Consider the following 17,564-nt stretch of genomic DNA (forward strand, 5'->3'; position numbering starts at 1 on the left):
AAATTAAATAATAAGTAAACATAAAATAAAGATAGAAATACTTATGTAATTCATTGGTTAGAATTTCAGATAAGCGTATAGAGATGCATTTGTTCCTTTGAACCTCTGCTTTCCTGCTGTCTTCATCCAATCAATCTTACTCCTTTCCATGGCTGGCTTTATGTAAGGACATCACCGTTGTCAATGGCTACTTTTAATCCTCTCTAGAAAATGGTCCGATGCGCTGTCACTGCATGGCTAATCATCTGGAGGCATCACCCTTGTCAATGGCTGCATCCCATCCTCTTGTGAAAATTGTCCAAATGCTCTGTCACAGCACGGCTAATCATCTGAGGTTCTCGATCATACTGGAATAGGATTCACCCTCCTTTTTGCGTCTGTCACTACGCCCAGCACTCGCGAGTTTGAAGTTCGTCACAGTCATTCAATCCCTGAATCCTACTCAGAATACCACAGACAAGGTTTAGACTTTCCGGATTCTCATGAATGCCGCCATCAATCTAGCTTATACCACGAAGATTCTGATTAAGAGATCCAAGAGATACTCATTCAATCGAAGGTAGAACGGAAGTAGTTGTCAAGAACGCGTTCATAGGGAATGATGATGATTGTCACGTTCATCACATTCATGTTGAAGTGCGAATGAATATCTTAGAAGCGGAATAAGTTGAATTGAATAGAAAATAGTAGTACTTTGCATTAATTCATGAGGAACAGCAGAGCTCCACACTTTAATCTATGGAGTGTAGAAACTCTACCGTTGAAAATACATAAGTGATGAAGGTTCAGGAATGGTGTAACGACCCAATTTCTGGTACGTCATGATCATACTAGAAACTGAGCACTACCAACTTGTCTACCTATCTATTATCTATTATTTATTATATGAGCCTGATTCGTTGTTAAAAGCATAGTTATTTTACGAGGTACTTTTTTTTTGAAAACATTTGAATTAATAGATGAAATCATTCATAAGCAATTCACAACTGATAGCAGATAAAACAGTTATAAACAACCATACATAAATATATCACAAGCAGTTGATATCATTCGGTTATCTAGCCTTTATTAGAGTAAAGATCTTTAGTTAGGAAACCCCTATATATAGCTAAATAATATCTATATACATATATATACATACAACATCCCAGGCCCTGACCTGTTCAAGAAGTCCCTAAGCTGGCACCCAGGCTAGCCTAGACTCTATACTCACCTAGTCCCTCTAAACTACTAAAGCGAGGGAAAGTACGTTCTAGGTCTTCAAAACTCAAGTCAGGTGGATCGTCATCAAAAGGTGGAAGGTCGTCTACTAATCCTCTGCACGATCATATGTCATCAAAGAGCATCTCTCAAGTACTTCATCGAGTGGCCACATAACAGAAACATCGTACGGAGGACTTAGGTTAAAGTTTGTAGATAAGCAGGGTGCAGATGTTGGCTGGTCTCACAGTATTTACATATAAACAGAAACGGAGTTCACTCTAGACTCCGCAGACTACCTAGAGCGGAATCTTTTTTGCGAACGGTCGTCAGTGAACTACGGAAGTGTAACCAAACTTCCATCTGAAGGGGGAAGAGAGAGAGAAGGGGTAAGAACTGGGGAGTTCTTAGTAGGGTCGGGGTTATTAGTTAAGTTCATTAATTCTGTGTCGCTTAGCAGACATATAGCAGAATACAGAGAAACAGTAAACAGAAGATACATATAAATAAAGAAACTAAGAAAGTAAAACACAAACAAAAGAATACAAGAAAACAAAACACAAACACAAAGAATAGAATGAAAATAAAGAAAGCATACATTCAAATAACAATCATAACAGAGGAAATGCGCAACCAAGTATGATGCATGTCTGTGCTATGCAGGCCAAGAGCTCACGTGTCGGTTTACACCCTGCATCCCGACATTACCTAGGAACTAGTCCTAGATATGGCTTATTTTCTGTAGGTGAACTTCGGCCTACAGAAATAGCACTTCCGTAAGTGAACTTCAGCTTACAGGAATAGTCTAAACACAACACAACAACTTTCTGTAGGTGAACTTCGGCCTACAGAAATAACACCTCTGTAAGTGAACTTCGGCTTACAGAAATAGCACCCCTGTAAGTGAACTTCGGCTTACAGGTATCACAACTCTCTGTAGGTGAACTTCGGCCTACAGGAGCAACACCCTGAGATACACAATTGATATTCACTGTAGGTGAACTTCGGCCTACAGGAATAACAACTTACTGTAGGTGAACTTGGGCCTACAGGACCTCTAGGGCCAATGGAAAAGCAGCAGATGAACATACAGCAGAACATCATGCCGCAAGGCTTAACTCTTTATTCTTATACTTTTCTCCTCTATTCTCTTTGTTATATTACTCTTTTCTCATTGTCTCTTTACTCTGTTCTGATTACTCAGTGCTCTGTGTCTCTCTACTCTGCTCTAATTTCTCTATTTAACATATGTATTTAAAGCTTATGTAAATTTTGGTATGAATAGTTAGTCTGTCCAAAGTATAAGTTCATTAAGTCTATACTGAAACAGTTTAACTTTTCATATAATACCTAACCCTAGTCGCGACTCAAGTACTAACTAAGTTGCCCTAGTTCGTTCACTAGCCTGTGTCTGTTTTTCTGCCGTTAAAACTTTACAGACTTTTCTTTGGTTTTTATCTTTTCTTTAACTTTTTATCTTTCCTTTATCTTTGCCTCACTAATATGTTCTTACCACTCCCTAAGTGTTTTATGAACGTAATTATATGATTCTGCGCTTAAAGTTGTCTTTCTAAAGCTTTTATAGAAAACTGCCTTTTCTGCATTATTTTATTATTTTTATTAAAATATTATTTTTAATTAAATATTATTATTTAATATTTTATTATTATTTATTATTTTATCATTAAAATTTCGAAAATTACCCCTTTTTAACTTTTAACCTTTAAAATTCACTTTTTACCACCCGTAACTTTTAATATTTCTACTTTTACCACCCTAACTTCCAGAAATTACAAAATAACCCCTCAAACACCAAAATATTTACTTACTTTCCCTTTTCAAGATCTAAAAGGTGTTCTTCATTGTTCTTCACCACACTCAAAGTGTTCTTCATGTTCTTCATAAATTCTTCAGATTCTTTCTCTGTTTTTACCAGTTTTTCAGTATTTTCAGCAACCGATTTTTACCAAAATTCAAAATAAAATTGCAGCCACTAAAACCCCATATTTTCTACATGATTTTATCACAAATTAAACCCCAATTTAAGGTCTAGGGATCATTTTTCCAGCAGCCATGAAGAACACAAATTCAAAGTTGAATATCATCAAATTTCATCAAATTTTCACCAAAATTTCAACAAGAATTACTCATATAAACAATCAATTTCAAGCATAAACAAACCATATCATAATCACACAACTCAAACACAATCAATCAAGATTAAATTCGTCAATCCCTACCTTGATTTGCTGCTCCAAATTCGGTTAGACTTTCAAGTGGTCCTTAAGCACTTTTTCCTCCTAAAACACATCAAGAACAACTTTAAATCCACAAACTCTCAACTGACCAAATCTCCCTCAGCATGTTAGGAAGAGATATCTCACCTTAGACTTGCTGAAAATTAATGTTTCTTGGCCCTCAAGTCAAGTTAAACATGATTCCTAAGGAAGAACATCAAGAAAACACATGTTTGGCATGGTTTTCCTTGAAAACCGAATCGAAGAGGGAGGGAGACAGCCATCTCACCTTATTTCCAGCCATGATAAGTCACATGGTTATGTAAAGGAAGAAGAGAGGATCATTTTGGTGAAATCGGAGTTTTGATTTGAGTTTTGGTTCAGAAGAAATCAAGATTTGAAGATTAAGTGTTCATGAAGTTTTCTCTCTTTTCTCTCCTTTCAATTTCGGCCAAAATGATGAAATGAGACAGCCTTGGAGGTCTTGGGGGTGTAAGGTGAGTTGTGATTGGTTGGCTTGGAGGTGGATTAAATAATATTAAAATATCTCATGTGTATAACTACTAAAACTAGATGTATCGGAACACTTTCAAAAACATCTCTAAAAATTATTTTCTGAGATACTAGCATAAATGACACTAGTAACATATTTATTATGAGAATAAAGCATGAATAATGAGGCCTTAGCATTTCTAAAGTCACCAGAGAGTGCTGGTGCTAAGCTGCACCAGTAAACCATAAACCCGGTTAAACTGATTTTCTGTTTTTTAACTAAAACAGACCAGGTAACCTTATAATATCATTCAAGCATTTTCTAATACTAATATAATGATAATAATATACTATTATCTCTCTCCTCTCATAAATCGAGTCTGGTTTGTCAAACTGAGACTATTTACGAAAAACCGAATCAAAACCCCTAACCGATACGGTTCAAAAACTAGGTTCTTCGTGACCGCGTTATCGAGCTTGTCTCAACTAAGGTCCTGAGTTAAAGATAATATAATGACAATGAGGATTGAGATGCTTGATGATACAGAAGAGGTATTCCCTTTACTGATCTTTCGGAGAAATCTGTGTATTCAGAAACGATCTCGCGTACTCAAAAATCGGGGTTGTTACATTCTACCCTCCTAAAAGAAATTTTGCCCTCAAAATTTCAGCCACGTGCAAGAATCCTTCTTCAAGCGGTCTATTTCCTTCAAGCCATCCTGACGAAGAGATCGGTCCGTTCCTTACAGCATCTAAATATCACATAGCAATGGCCTTGGAGATCATAACAGCTATAAGAATAGTTGTGCCTCTCACGAATTTGTCGTTCGGAACTCGATTAAACCATGCCTATTCATAGTCATTGAGGTCTTATCCGCACCAAACAATCAATATTAAGGTGATCAGTCTTAATATCTCAAGTTAGGCACGAACATTCCCAAAATGAGCACTCATAGACATTCATGCCAAATGTATCTTGAAGATACCCTAGCAGCATGAGACACACAAGCAGAGTATGCAATGAAGCATAGTCAGTCCACTCCCCAGGCTCTATTGGGAACGAACTGCTCTGATACCAAATTGTAACGACCCAATTTCTGGTACATCATGATGATACTAGAAACTGAGCGCTACCAACTTGTCTACCTATCTATTATCTATTATTTATTATATGAGTCTGATTCGTTGTTAAAAGCGTAGTTATTTTACGAGGTACTTTTTTTTTTGAAAACATTTGGATTAATAGACGAAATCATTCATAAGCAATTCACAACTGATAGCAGATAAAACAGTTATAAACAACCATATATAAATATATCACAAGCAGTTGATATCATTCGGTTATCCAGCCTTTATTAGAGTAAAGATCTTTAGTTAGGACACCCCTAGATATAGCTAAATAATATCTATATACATATATATACATACAACATCCCAGGCCCTGACCTGTTCAAGAAGTCCCTAAGCTAGCACCCAGGCTAGCCTAGACTCTATACTCACCTAGTCCCTCTAAACTACTAAAGCGAGGGAAAGTACGTTCTAGGTCTTCAAAACTCAAGTCAGGTGGATCGTCATCAAAAGGTGGAAGGTCGTCTACTAATCCTCTGCACGATCATATGTCATCAAAGAGCATCTCTCAAGTACTTCATCGAGTGGCCACATAACAGCAACATCGTACGGAGGACTTAGGTTAAAGTTTGTAGATAAGCAGGGTGCAGATGTTGGCTGGTCTCACAGTATTTACATATAAATAGAAACGGAATTCACTCTAGACTCAGCAGACTACCTAGAGCAGAATCTTTTTTGCGAACGGTCCTCAGTGAACTACGAAAGTGTACCCAAACTTCCATCTGAAGGGGGAAGAGAGAGAGAAGGGGTAAGAACTGGGGAGTTCTTAGTAGGGTCGGGGTTATTAGTTAAGTTCATTAATTCTGTGTCGCTTAGCAGACATATAGCAGAATACAGAGAAACAGTAAACAGAAGATACAGATAAATAAAGAAACTAAGAAAGCAAAACACAAACAAAAGAATACAAGAAAACAAAACACAGACACAAAGAATAGAATGAAAATAAAGAAAGCATACATTCAAACAACAATCATAACAGAGAAAATGCGCAACCAAGTATGATGCATGTCTGTCCTATGCAGGCCATGAGCTCACGTGTCGGTTTACACCCTGCATCCCGACATTACCTAGGAACTAGTCCTAGATATGGCTTATTTTCTGTAGGTGAACTTCGGCCTACAGAAATAGCACTTCCGTAAGTGAACTTCAGCTTACAGGAATAGTCTAAACACAACACAACAACTTTCTCTAGGTGAACTTCGGCCTACAGAAATAACACCTCTGTAAGTGAACTTTGGCTTACGGAAATAGCACCCCTGTAAGTGAACTTCGGCTTACAGGTATCACAACTCTCTGTAGGTGAACTTCGGCCTACAGGAGCAACACCCTGAGATACACAATTGATATTCACTGTAGGTGAACTTCGGCCTACAGGAATAACAACTTACTGTAGGTGAACTTTGTAAACCCCGGTTAAATTAGTTAATAAATTAGTTTTTAATAAGGAGGATTAGAAATGCGAATATTATATCAAAATAGGGTAGAGCTCATCAAAACGAGAATTTTGACACTAATTTTGAAGAAAACGGTCCAATATTGGACCGAATGTACCGAACTGGTTGAACCGGACCCGAATCGGGCTGTCGGTTCAACCGGACCAGCCCTATTAAATGAACCCAGCTTTGTCTTCTCCCCCATTACTGCAGCAACGAAGCTTTCTGCTTCCAGGGAGAAGAGAAACGAGAAACATTCCCGTAACTCTCACGTTAATTTCCGATCCCCGTAACTTCTCCGTCCGAGCTCCAATCGCCGCACCGTTTGCGGCCACGCGTTCACTACGTCGAGCTCTACATTTCTATCGGAACAATTTCATAGGTAACTTATTTAATCACTCTCAGCTTCATCTTCCCCCAATTTTCGAATTTTAAGTGGGAATATTGAATTTCTTTGATTTCTGATGTTTTATGATCCAATTAGCTTGAGAGAAACGTTCACTCTTGCTTATGTGAAGCTTGGGTAAGGTGAGGATACGATAATTCTATTTTATTTTCATTAAATTCGAGCTTTGAGTATTAAATTGGGTATATATGTATTATGAATGTGTATTAGGTTGAAAATAAATAATTGGAGCTTGAAATTGTGAATACTGGAACTTGGAGGAAGCGGATTAGTTGAGTTTTGAGGGGTTGTCTTGGTTTTGAATAAATAGCTTTGGTCGTTACGTGGAAATCGGCTAAGGTATGGTTTAGGTTTCTTGCATTTAATATATAATGTTCTGTGAAAACTTAAGCTAGACGGCCATAGGATAAGTTGGAATGCAGGTGTATGTTTAATGTTTAGTAATTTGTCGATGAATATATTTGGTTGAAGTTTATTGGATAATTAGTTATTAATCTTGGATGGTGAATGTTATTGTTGATGAACATGGTTGGTTTACTGCTAATGATTTGGTGAATTAATGATTTGAGATATTTTGTGTTAGAAGCCTAGGATTAGTGAACTATGATCCTTAGTTGAATTTTGGTTGTTGGATTTGAATATTGTATGAATATAATTGTTAATCTGAAGTAGATTTATTGTGGTGACTGTTATGATGATGAGGAAGGGTATGTTGAATTGAAAAGAAAGCAGGTTTGGACCCGGAAAGGGTGGCAAAGTCCGAGTTTTAGAGGAGATGCTGCCGAAATTTTATAAAAAATTAGAAATTTTGTTTATATGATTATTTAAAAAGATTTAGATTCAAAGGTTATATGTTTTGATTTTGAGTTATTAAGAAAATGAGCATGTTTTAAGTTTGATTCATTTAGAAAAGAATGAATTATGTTTTGAATTGGAACTATTGATGGACGGAATAGGAGGTGTGATAATGAAGGATAAGGATTGAATATGATTGATGTATGATGATGAATGAAATGTGATTGAGAATGATGTTGATGTTGATGAATTATAATTGAATTATTTATATGCCTTGTGAATTTGAATAATCTGAGATACGAGATTCCCTGGATTAAGTGCCGTGGCTTGCCACCACGTGTACCAGGTTGAAAACTCGATACTCTGTTGGCCCTACGACGTAAGTGTGTGACCGGGCACTATATAAATTCCCAGGAATGTTACCCTCATTGAGTATTATTGATTAATTGAGAACAAACTATGCATAGACTCTTGGGGATGCACGTCGGGGGACAGTCTAAGTACAATTCAGACTTGTCGGGTTGGCTGGATAACCGACAGATGAGCCTCATCAGCCATAGGACAGGCATGCATGATATGCATATTACTTGAATTACTTGCTTGTGCTCTAATTGGGTGTGCCTATCTGTATTTGCCATGCTAAATGTATATTTGTTATCTACAGTACTTGTAACCTTCTTGTGTTTACCTTTGTCTATTTAGTTGTCTGTGAAAATGCAGGATGGAGTTGGAGGTATGGAGGAATGGCAGTATGGGATTTAGATTTAAGGTTAAGTTAAGTTAGGATTAAATATTTTTAGAGAACCACCCTTTATGGCTTCTGTTTAATACTTTAAGCTCTATAATCTGAGTGTCGGTGTTCTAGGATTGCCTCTGGCATTCCCAGGACCTTATATATTATGTGTGTGGCACCTTTACCATACTGATAACCTCCGGTTCTCATTCCATACTATGTTGTTATTTTTCAGATGTAGGTCGAGAGGCATCTCGTTAGGCGTCTGGACTCTTTAAGCGGAGTGGTTACTGGATATTTTGTTATGCTATGATGTATATATATGTACTTAGTTTTCTCTCCGCATGACTTATTCTTTTTGATCCTCTTAGAGGTTTATGGAGAGGCAGGATTGTGTATATGTACTTTTGGGTTTTGGATATGTATGTATATATGTGTAAATATTCTCCGGCCAGTCTTGACTTCGCAGGCTGAGTTAGGAGCTTGATATTTTGTATCTTTGGCACTCTATTCCCACTTCTGTTAGCTTATGTTTGATAGTGATGGTTTTCTTAGCACGTAAGTTAACTCGTTCCTTGAGCGTTGCGCCTTTATTGTGCGATTTTTATTTTCCCCTTTTCTTCAAGGCTCCTAGCATATTATAATTCTTCTGCTATTATATGTACTCATTTTATTTTAGAGGTTGTAATACCACACCACATTCGTTTTACGACTTAAGCGTAAAGCTTAGTGTGGTAGGGTGTTACATTATGGTATCAGAGCAGTTCGTTCTTATAGAGCCTGAAAGACGGACTGATTGTGCTTCTGTGCATTCTCTGTATATGTGTTTATGTGCTATTAGGATATCTGACTGATATATATGGCATAAACATTTGTGAGCATGCATTTGGAACTTAAAGCATTAGACCTGCGATATTGAGACTGATCAACTTAATATCACTTGTTTGGTGTGTATAGGGACCAGATGTCGACTCGCGGACACGGTCGCGGGTGAGGTAGAGGTAGGACAGGCACCGTTACTCCTGCTCCCATAGGGACTGATCCAGTAGACTTTATGGCTGCCCTGGGAAATATGGCTGCAGTTATGCAGGCAACAGCCGAGGCATTGGGTAATCAGATAAATCAGGGTAATCATGGGAACAATAATGATGAGGACGGTCTTATGACGCTTGCTACATTTCTGAAAGTTCACCCTCCAACCTTTAGGGGAACCTCAAATCCCACTGATGCAGATAATTGGATTCAGGCTATGGAAAGGGCATTACAGGCACAACAGGTTCCTGAAGAGCAATGGGTTGAATTTGGAACTTATCAGTTGCAAGGTGAAGCTCAGTATTGGTGGTAGGGAACACGACGTATCCTGCAGCCTGATGGTGCTGCGATTCCTTCGGAGGTTTTCCAGACAGAGTTCTATAAGAAATACTTTCCTAATTCAGCTAGAAATGCCAAGGAACTTGAATTAATGCAGTTAAAGCAGGGACAGATGACTGTTGCTGAGTATACCAGTAAATTTGAGGAGTTATGTCGCTTTTCTCGTATCTGTCAAGGTGCGCCTGAAGATTTTGCTGAATGGAAGTGTATTAAATATGAAGGAGGTCTTCGGAGCGATATTCTGAGCTTCGTTGCCCCAATGGAGATCAGGGTGTTTTCTGAATTGGTGAATAAGAGTAGGGTGGCTGAGGATTGTGTGAGGAAGGCGGCAGCAGAGAAAGGGAATTTGGGGGTGCCTTTTCAGAGGCCTTCAGGGAGGAATTTTGCTCCGAGAGGTAGGAATTTCAAGCGTGGAGGTTTTGTTCCGCAGCAGACTCAAGGTCAAGGTAATTACAGAAGGCCGAATACTAATGCTAGTCAAGGAAAAAGGTTTGGGAAGCAGCCACAGCAAGATCTGAATTGTCAGAAGTGCGGAAGGTATCACCCTGGAGTTCCGTGCAAATTCGGACTTGGAGTATGCTATTCTTGTGGACAGCCCGGGCATATGGCCACCAATTACCCGGAGAAGAAGAAGTATGAGACTGGTAGGGTGCAGCAGCCGGGGAGAGTATACACCACTTCTACCATAGGTGCTGAGGGATCTGAGACACTGATTAGAGGTAATTGTGAAATGGCTGGTAAAATCTTAAATGCTTTATTTGATTCAAGTGCAAGTCATTCATTTATTACATTTGAAAAGGCCCATGAATTAGGATTGAGAATGGTGGTTTTAGGTTATGATTTGAAAGTATATAATGCTACTCATGAAGCTATGGTGACTAGGATAGGATGTCCACAAGTTCCCTTTCGAGTACAACAGCGTGAATTTGTGCATGATTTGATTTGTTTGCCTATGACTGGTCTTGATCTCATTTTGGGATTGGATTGGTTATCCAAGAATCATGTTTTACTTGATTGTTCTGAAAAGTCAGTACAGTTTATGCCGGAAGGGTCAGAAGCACCGGTTGTGGTGAATAGTTACTATTTGAATTCTATGATAGTAAACTGTTCTGGAACCGAATGTCAGGGTATTATGTTATTAACTGCGGGAGTATCAGGTGATGATCAGAGTTTAGAACAAATTCCAGTTGTATGTGAATTTCCAGATGTGTTTCCGGATGATATTAATGAATTTCCACCTAACCGAGAGGTTGAATTTGCAATTGAGTTGGTACCTGGATCCGGTCCAATTTCAATTACTCCTTATAGGATGTCGCCTTTAGAAATGGCTGAACTGAAGGCTCAGCTGGAAGATCTGTTGGGTAAGCATTTTATCTGACCAAGTGTTTCTCCGTGGGGAGCGCCAGTGTTACTGGTAAAGAAGAAGGATGGGAGTATGCGGCTGTGTGTCGATTATCGGCAATTGAATAAGATCACTGTGAAGAATAAATATCCGTTGCCTAGAATCGATGATCTAATGGATCAGTTACAGGGTGCCGGTGTGTTTTCTAAGATTGACCTGCGATCCGGATATCATCAGATAAGGGTTAGAGACAAGGATATTCCGAAAACTGCTTTCAGAACCCGTTATGGTCATTATGAGTATACAGTGATGTCTTTCAGGTTAACTAATGCCCCGGCAGTATTTATGGATTATATGAACAGGATTTTTCGACCGTATCTGGACAAGTTTATTATTGTCTTCATTGATGACATTCTTGTTTATTCTAAGACTGAAGAGGAGCATGCTGATCACTTGCGAAATGTGCTGCAAATTCTGAGAGATAGGAAGTTATATGCTAAGTTATCTAAATGTGAGTTCTGGAAGAGTGAAGTGAAGTTTCTCAGTCACGTGGTGAGTAAGCAGGGGATAGCTGTGGATCCTGCTAAGGTGGAAGCAGTGATGAATTGGGAGCGACCAATTTCAGTGACAGAGATCAGAAGTTTCTTAGGTTTGGCGGGGTATTATCGCAGATTCATTAAGGGATTTTCACAGCTCGCCTTACCTTTAACTAAATTGACTAGGAAGGATACACCTTTTATCTGGACTCCGGAATGTGAAGAGAGTTTCCAGGCATTGAAGCACAGGTTGACTACTGCACCTGTATTGGTATTACCTGAACCAAGTGAACCATTTGAAGTGTATTGTGATGCATCTCTAAAAGGTTTGGGGTGTGTTCTGATGCAGCACCAGAATGTTGTAGCATACGCCTCACGGCAGTTAAGGCCGCATGAGATGAACTACCCGACACACGATTTAGAACTTGTTGCTGTTGTGTTTTCTTTAAAAATTTGGAGGCACTACCTCTATGGTGTTAAGTTTCTTGTTTTCTCAGACCATAAGAGTTTGAAGTATCTTTTTGAGCAGAAAGAGTTGAATATGCGTCAGAGGAGGTGGATGGAGCTTCTGAAAGATTATGATTTTGAATTGAATTATCATCCAGGAAAAGCAAACGTTGTGGCGGACACTTTGAGTCGAAAGTCTTTATATGCAGCTTGGATGATGCTACGGGAGGAAGAGTTACTGAAGGCATTCCAAGGTTTGAATTTGGGAGTTAGAGAAGAATCTGGAATCCTGTGTTTGAGTCAGTTGCAAATTTCTAGTGATTTTAAATCAGAACTTCTGAAGGCTCATCAAGACAGTGAAGCGTTACGTAAGGTATTACCAACAGTCGAACAGGGGAAACAGTGGAGAGTGTCAGAAGGACAGGATGGTTTGTGGAGGTTTAAGAACCGGATTATTGTGCCAGATATTGGAGACCTGCGACAGAGAATCTTGAAGGATGCTCATAAGAGAGGGTTTTCAATTCACCCAGGGAGCACTAAAATGTATCAGGATCTGAAAGCGATGTTCTGGTGGCCAGGTATGAAGAATGATGTGGCATTGCATGTATCTAAATGTTTAACGTGTCAGAAGGTTAAGATTGAGCATCAGAGACCATCAGGGATCCTTCAGCCTTTGGAGATTCCACAATGAAAATGGGAGAGTATTGCAATGGATTTTGTGATAGGTTTGCTTAGAACCCGATCTGGTTGTGACGCTATTTGGGTGGTTGTGGATCGACTAACAAAATCAACTCACTTTCTTCCTATCCGAATAAGTTGCACAATGGAGGAATTGGCTCGAATGTATATCAAAGAGATTGTCAGATTACATGGTGTGCCCTCTACTATTATATCTGATAGAGATCCCCGTTTTACATCAAGGTTCTGGGGAGCTTTTCAGCGTGCATTTGGGACTCAGTTAAGCTTGAGTACTGCATATCACCCTCAGACAGATGGTCAATCAGAAAGAACTATTCAGACCTTGGAGGATATGTTAAGGGCTTGTGTTTTAGACCAGCCGACGAGCTGGGATCGGTATATGCCATTAATAGAATTTGCTTATAATAATAGCTATCATGCGAGCATCGGAATGGCTCCATATGAGGCTCTGTATGGCATAAAATGTCAGTCTCCACTATGTTGGTATGAAACTGGAGAAAGGAGTTTATTAGGGCCTGAAATGATAGCTGAAACGACTGAGCAGATAAAGAAGATTCGTAGTCGAATGCTTATAGCCCAAAGCCACCAGAAGAGCTATGCTAATCAGAGGTGAAAGCCTTTGGAATTCGAAGAAGGAGAACATGTCTTTCTGAAAGTTACACCAACCACTGGCGTGGGAAGAGCTATTAAGACCAAGAAACTGAATCCTCGTTATATTGGATCGTTTGAGATTCTCAAGAGAATTGGACCAGTGGCTTATAGAATTGCCTTACCGCCGTACCTTTCGAATTTGCACGATGTATTTCATGTATCACAGCTTCAGAAGTATACTCCTGATGCAAGTCATGTTCTAGAACCAGAACCAATCGAAGTGAGAGAAGATCTAACACTTCCAGTAGCCCCGGTAAGAATTGATGACACCAGTGTTAAACGATTACGAGGAAGGGAAGTATCATTGGTAAAAATAGCTTGGAGTCGAGCTGGTATCGAGGAACATACCTGGGAGCTCGAATCAGATATGCGAAAGGACTATCCAAATCTCTTTTCAGGTAACTAGATTTGAATTTTGAGGGCAAAATTCTTTATTAGGTGGGTAGGATGTAAACCCCGGTTAAATTAGTTAATAAATTAGTTTTTAATAAGGAGGATTAGAAATGCGAATATTATATCAAAATAGGGTAGAGCTCATCGAAACGAGAATTTTGACACTAATTTTGAAGAAAACGGTCCAAGATTGGACCGAAAGTACCGAACTGGTTGAACCGGACCCGAACCGGGTTGTCGGTTCAACCGGACCAGCCCTATTAAATGAACCCAGCTTTGTCTTCTCCCCCATTACTGCAGCAACGAAGCTTTCAGCTTCCAGGGAGAAGAGAAACGAGAAACATTCCCGTAACCCTCACGTTAATTTCCGATCCCCGTAACTTCTCCGTCCAAGCTCTAATCGCTGCACCGTTTGCGGCCACGCGTTCACTGCGTCGAGCTCTACATTTCTATCGGAACAATTTCATAAGTAACTTATTTAATCACTCTCAGCTTCATCTTCCCCCAATTTTCGAATTTTAAGTGGGAATATTGAATTTCTTTGATTTCTGATGTTTTAGGATCCAATTAGCTTGAGAGAAACGTTCACTCTTGCTTATGTGAAGCTTGGGTAAGGTGAGGATATGATAATTCTATTTTATTTTCATTAAATTCGAGCTTTGAGTATTAAATTGGGTATATATGTATTATGAATGTGTATTAGGTTGAAAATAAATAATTGGAGCTTGAAATTGTGAATACTGGAACTTGGAGGAAGCGGATTAGTTGAGTTTTGAGGGGTTGTCTTGGTTTTGAATAAATAGCTTTGGTCGTTACGTGGAAATCGGCTAAGGTATGGTTTAGGTTTCTTGCATTTAATATATAATGTTCTGTGAAAACTTAGGCTAGACGGCCATAGGATAAGTTGGAATGCAGGTGTATGTTTAATGTTTTGTAATTTGTCGATGAATATATTTGGTTGAAGTTTATTGGATAATTAGTTATTAATCTTGGATGGTGCATGTTATTGTTGATGAACATGGTTGGTTTAGTGCTAATGATTTGGTGAATTAATGATTTGAGATATTTTGTGTTAGAAGCCTAGGATTAGTGAACTATGATCCTTAGTTGAATTTTGATTGTTGGATTTGAATATTGTATGAATATAATTGTTAATCTGAAGTAGATTTATTATGGTGACTGTTATGATGATGAGGAAGGGTATGTTGAATTGAAAAGAAAGCAGGTTTGGACCCGAAAAGGGTGGCAAAGTCCGAGTTTTAGAGGATATGCTGCCGAAATTTTATAAAAAATTAGAAATTTTGTTTATATGATTATTTAAAAAGATTTAGATTCAAAGGATATATGGTTTGATTTTGAGTTATTAAGAAAATGAGCATGTTTTAAGTTTGATTCATTTAGAAAAGAATGAATTATGTTTTGAATTGGAACTATTGATGGACGGAATGGGAGGTGTGATAATGAAGGATAAGGATTGAATATGATTGATGTATGATCAAGAATGAAATGTGATTGAGAATGATGTTGATGTTGATGAAATATAATTGAATTATTTATATGGCTTGTGAATTTGAATAATCTGAGATACGAGATTCCCTGGATTAAGTGCCGTGGCTTGCCACCACGTGTACTAGGTTGAAAACTCGATACTCTGTTGACCCTACGACGTAAGTGTGTGACCGGGCACTATATAAATTCCCGGGAATGTTACCCCCATTGAGTATTATTGATTAATTGAGAACAAACTATGCATAGACTCTTGGGGATGCACGTCGGGGGACAGTCTAAGTACAATTCAGACTTGTCGGGTTGGCTAGATAACTGACAGATGAGCCTCATCAGCCATAGGACAAGCATGCATCATATGCATATTACTTGAATTACTTGCTTGTGCTCTAATTGGGTGTGCCTATCTGTATTTGCCATGCTAAATGTATATTTGTTATCTGCAGTACTTGTAACCTTCTTGTATTTGCCTTTGTCTGTTTAGTTGTCTGTGAAAATGCATGATGGAGTTGGAGGTATGGAGGAATGGCAGTATGGGATTTAGATTTAAGGTTAAGTTAAGTTAGGATTAAATATTTTTAGAGAACTACCCTTTATGGCTTCTGTTTAATACTTTAAGCTCTATAATCTGAGTGTCGGTGTTCTAGGATTGCCTCTGGCATTCCCAGGACCTTATATATTATGTGTGTGGCACCTTTACCATACTGAGAACCTCCGGTTCTCATTCCATACTATGTTGTTATTTTTCAGATGCAGGTCGAGAGGCATCTCGTTAGGCGTCTGGACTCTTGAAGCGGAGTGGTTACTGGGATATTTTGTTATGCTATGATGTATATATATGTACTTAGTTTTCTCTCCACATGACTTATTCTTTTTGATCCTCTTAGAGGTTTATGGAGAGGCAGGATTGTGTATATGTACTTTTGGGTTTTGGATATGTATGTATATATGTGTAAATATTCTCCGGCCAGTCTTGACTTCGCAGGCTGAGTTAGGAGCTTGATATTTTGTATCTTTGGCACTCTATTCCCACTTCTGTTAGCTTATGTTTGATAGTTATGGTTTTCTTAGCACGTAAGTTAACTCGTTCCTTGAGCGTTGCGCCTTTATTGTGCGATTTTTATTTTCCTCTTTTCTTCAAGGCTCCTAGCATATTATAATTCTTCTGCTATTATATGTACTCATTTTATTTTAGAGGTCGTAATACCACACCACATTCGTTTTACGACTTAAGCGTAAAGCTTAGTGTGGTAGGGCGTTACAAACTTGGGCCTACAGGACCTCTAGGGCCAATGGAAAAGTAGCAGATGAACATACAACAGAACATCATGCCGCAAGGCTTAACTCTTTATTCTTATACTTTTCTCCTCTATTCTCTTTGTTATATTACTCTTTTCTCATTGTCTCTTTACTCTGTTATGATTACTCTGTACTCTATGTCTCTCTACTCTGCTCTAATTTCTCTATTTAACGTATGTATTTAAAGCTTATGTAAATTTCGGTATGAATAGTTAGTCTGTCCCAAGTATAGGTTCATTAAGTCTATACTGAAACAGTTTAACTTTTCATATAATACCTAACCCTAGTCGCGACTCAAGTACAAACTAAGTTGCCCTAGTTCGTTCACTAGTCTGTGTCTGTTTTTCTGTCGTAAAACTTTACAGACTTTTCTTTGGTTTTTATCTTGAACTTTTTATCTTCCCTTTATCTTTGCCTCACTAATATGTTCTTACCACTCCCTAAGTGTTTTATGAAGGTAATTATGAGATTCTGCGCTTAAAGTTGTCTTTCTAAAGCTTTTACAGAAAACTGCCTTTTCGCATTATTTTATTATTTTTATTAAAATATTATTTTTAATTAAATATTATTATTTAATATTTTATTATTATTTATTATTTTATCATTAAATTTTCGAAAATTACCCCTTTTTAACTTTTAACCTTTAAAATTCACTTTTTACCACCCGTAACTTTTAATATTTCTACTTTTACCACCCTAACTTCCAGAAATTACAAAATAACCCCTCAAACACCAAAATATTTACTTCCTTGCCCTTTTCAAGATCTAAAAGGTGTTCTTCATTATTCTTCACCACACTCAAAGTGTTCTTCATGTTCTTCGTAAATTCTTCAGATTCTTTCTCTGTTTTTACCCGTTTTTCAGTCTTTTCAGCAACCGATTTTTACCAAAATTCA

General features: G+C 38.2%; 2 long non-coding RNA genes across 2 annotated transcripts; both read left to right on the forward strand.

The window, feature by feature from the left end:
- Positions 1-6,957: 6,957 nt before the first annotated feature.
- On the forward strand, positions 6,958-8,949 carry LOC140180818 (uncharacterized). The gene is made up of 3 exons (XR_011874804.1): positions 6,958-7,018; positions 7,107-7,235; positions 8,660-8,949. It is a non-coding gene; the product is annotated as an uncharacterized lncRNA (long non-coding RNA).
- A 5,400-nt stretch (positions 8,950-14,349) lies between these two features.
- On the forward strand, positions 14,350-16,410 carry LOC140180817 (uncharacterized). The gene is made up of 3 exons (XR_011874803.1): positions 14,350-14,478; positions 14,567-14,695; positions 16,120-16,410. It is a non-coding gene; the product is annotated as an uncharacterized lncRNA (long non-coding RNA).
- The last annotated feature ends 1,154 nt before the right edge of the window (positions 16,411-17,564 follow it).

The sequence above is a fragment of the Arachis hypogaea genome, chromosome 17, assembly GCF_003086295.3.
Source record: "Arachis hypogaea cultivar Tifrunner chromosome 17, arahy.Tifrunner.gnm2.J5K5, whole genome shotgun sequence".
NCBI classification, from domain to species: domain Eukaryota; kingdom Viridiplantae; phylum Streptophyta; class Magnoliopsida; order Fabales; family Fabaceae; genus Arachis; species Arachis hypogaea.